This window comes from Asparagus officinalis, unplaced genomic scaffold (assembly GCF_001876935.1).
Source record: "Asparagus officinalis unplaced genomic scaffold, Aspof.V1 AsparagusV1_Un969, whole genome shotgun sequence".
Classification (NCBI taxonomy): Eukaryota; Viridiplantae; Streptophyta; class Magnoliopsida; order Asparagales; family Asparagaceae; genus Asparagus; species Asparagus officinalis.
Genome location: NW_017973228.1, coordinates 6012 through 8983, shown reverse-complemented (window position 1 = coordinate 8983; position 2972 = coordinate 6012).

Below are 2972 nucleotides of genomic sequence, written 5' to 3'. Positions count from 1 at the left end.
GGGTTTTGAATCGTCAAACGTTGACTTTGGTTGCAACGCGCTGAATGGCGTTGACCCAGGGTTACGCGTTGACCGGCGCTTACCCTAGGGTTTCTCATCGTCGAATGTTGATTTGTGTGAATTCATCAACATATTCAACAATCGGCGAAGAATCGGCGTGATTCGGGGTTCAGGAAAAAGTTCGGGGGGTCAAAATCCAGTCAAAACACCCCGGGGGTGCCTCAACAAAACTGAGACACCTTGGGTGTCTCGGTTTTGCCGAGACACCCCTAGGGGTGTCTTTGGCTCAACCGTGGTCCCCCCTCCTATTTCGTCTCTTTCTTGTTTTGTTTTGTTCTCCCTTCATTTCAAAATTCAAAAGAGATTCCCCCTCTCTCCTCTCTTCTTCCTCCAAGCTTCCTCCATTGATGTTCTTTCAAGGACCCATCAACCCATAAGAAAGTTTGGATTTTTCCATTGGCCGAAATTGGTCTCCTCTAATTAGGGTTTCTTACCCCTCCTTCAAGCTCGAGTCTTGGCCCTTGGAATTAGGGTTCTCAAACCTCTTGATTTGGGTAAGCTCCCCTTCACAATCCTCTCTCCTCTCATTTTTTGATAAAGATTGCATCTTTACTCTTATAGTAGGCAAAGGGGTTGTGTATGCACAATGCTTTGGGGGGTTTTGTGCAAAAGAGGCAATATGGCCGAATTTTGGGGGGCTTATTTGCAAAATGGGACTGAAATTCGTGGGGGTTTTTATGCAAAGATGGAACTGCAATTTTGAGGCTTGGATTCATGTTTATTTGATCAAGAAAAGTGAAGGGTGCTTTATGCAAGAGTTGTTGAGGGGTTAATTTGCAAAACAGCCCATAAATGTCTTAGAGGGGCTTATTTGCAAAAAGGCAGCGAATTTATGGATGAAATCCAAGGAGTTTAGACCACAAATTCATGATCAAAATTTTGATAACGACATGTGGAGACCAAACCAAAATCAGTGGAGGGTTTTTTATGCAAAATTGGCCAAATTCTGCGAAAGGGTTTATTTGCAAAATTTAACCAAAATTGTGGGATATCGGGGGGTGCTATATGATCAGATGTGATGACCATGACCCAACCCGAGCGTGTCCTTGATCCGAATTTAGCCTTGAACACGAAGGGTATTTTGGGTATTTCACCAAAATTCACCGCGAAACATGACAATCATTGTTTCGCATGCACGAAATTTGTAGGTTTAACTAGACTTCAATTATGAAATCCTATTTATGTATAGGATTTTAATTAAAGTTCTTAATTTCCCTTTTAAATTTCGTGTATTCATATTTTAGATTGTACCTGACTTGCTGCTTTTTGTTGCAGGTTTCAATGTCTCCTCGCCGATCTCGACCTCGTAGGAGTCGTTCTCATTCGCAGCACAGCGAGGGAGAGGTTCCCGTGACATCTTCCCCAGCAGCCTCTTTCTTCGGGGGGTGAGAATTCGTATTTTCTGTATCCCTGATTGACCTCTTTGCGGGTCATGAAGGAAGAACCGACACCCTCCTTCGCGGGGGTTAAGGTTTCAGACTTGTTTTGCTTAGCCAATTCAAGTCTTCCGGTATATTGGGGCGATTTTGTGTCGTCCTATACCTTATAGATCGGTGTATGTTACCACGTTATTCACGTGATGATGCATACCGTTCTTCCGGTGTAGGACACTCAAAATCGTCTCTCCAATTATTCCGTGAATGAGCTTATCATTCTTCTGATGAAATGGATTTTCTGACTCCACCTTTGTGCTTTATTGCAGTTGAGTTTCCCGCGGGTAGCCTTCCTGCTCATGCCAACACTGGTTGTAGCCGGGAGGTCTTCTCTTCAGTTTCTCTCAAACAGGCCATTAGTCCACTCCCTCGGTTTGACAGAGATCGCTCAGACGAATCTTGTCATTTGATACGGGAAGGAGGGCGTCATTGTTTGCGCCAGCTTATCACGGATGCCACCTTTACTGCGGATTCTTCCTCTACTCAGGCTTTAAAGAAGCCGAGTTTCCTGTTCGGAGATCACGTCGAGGACCCTGTTACGTTGACCCTTACCGAGGAACACTAGCTGACTCTCGACGAAGGAGCTCTCTTGTACATTCCCTCCATTCCGCGTCAATATTCTTTCAGTCACTTGAAGGGACAGGCCGTGGAGCGACAGATGTCCTGGCACCTTACTAATGATGCTGAGCGAGTCGAGTGTGGATATGCCTCTCATCACAAGACTCCTGGTTCTAGCGGGCATCATGATATTCGTGGCCTTCGACCAGGGATCATGGGCCTTGACACTGCACCCCCAGGCGAGGTGTCAGCAGCTGCACCTACTGTGGGTAATCGTCTGGCTCTTCTGGGGAGACGGTTACCTCCACCAGAATACAGATGCTATGGCTGGGCTTCCTCACTAGCCAAAGGGTGGTGGGCCCGCATGACTAGCTTTGTCTTAACGCGCTGGGAGAGGGATCTGAAGAGCAGTGGGTTACATGCACCTATACGAGCCACCATGCACGGAATCCCAGTCAGCTGTCGCCATTTCTTGGCTTTGCTGGAGACCTACATGCCTGACAGCAACACCTTTCTGACCAGTGGTGGTGAGCTAGGGTTGGCCTTGCACGAGATGCACCATATTTCGGGTCTTCCTATGGGGGATTGTCCGTATCAGGAGTACTTCCCCTCGAACCAGCAACTGGAGTGTATGAAGAAAGATACTCCGGATATGTATGACACACTCTGGGATCTTACTTGCCACTACTATACTTCCTTGATCCAGACTTCTCCTCAAGCGAGGAGGAAGAGGCAGATCAGCTTGAAGCAGTTTGCCAGCTACTTGTTCCAAAACTTGGAGGGTGATTCCAGTACATCCATTTGTGAATTAGACGTGTTGACCCCTTCTGCCGTTAATGAGTTGTTGGAGAAGGCTGAGGCTCGTTCTTACACCATTGCCAGTGCTGAGGGAGCTTTTCCTGCGGGAACCAAGTTTCGTTC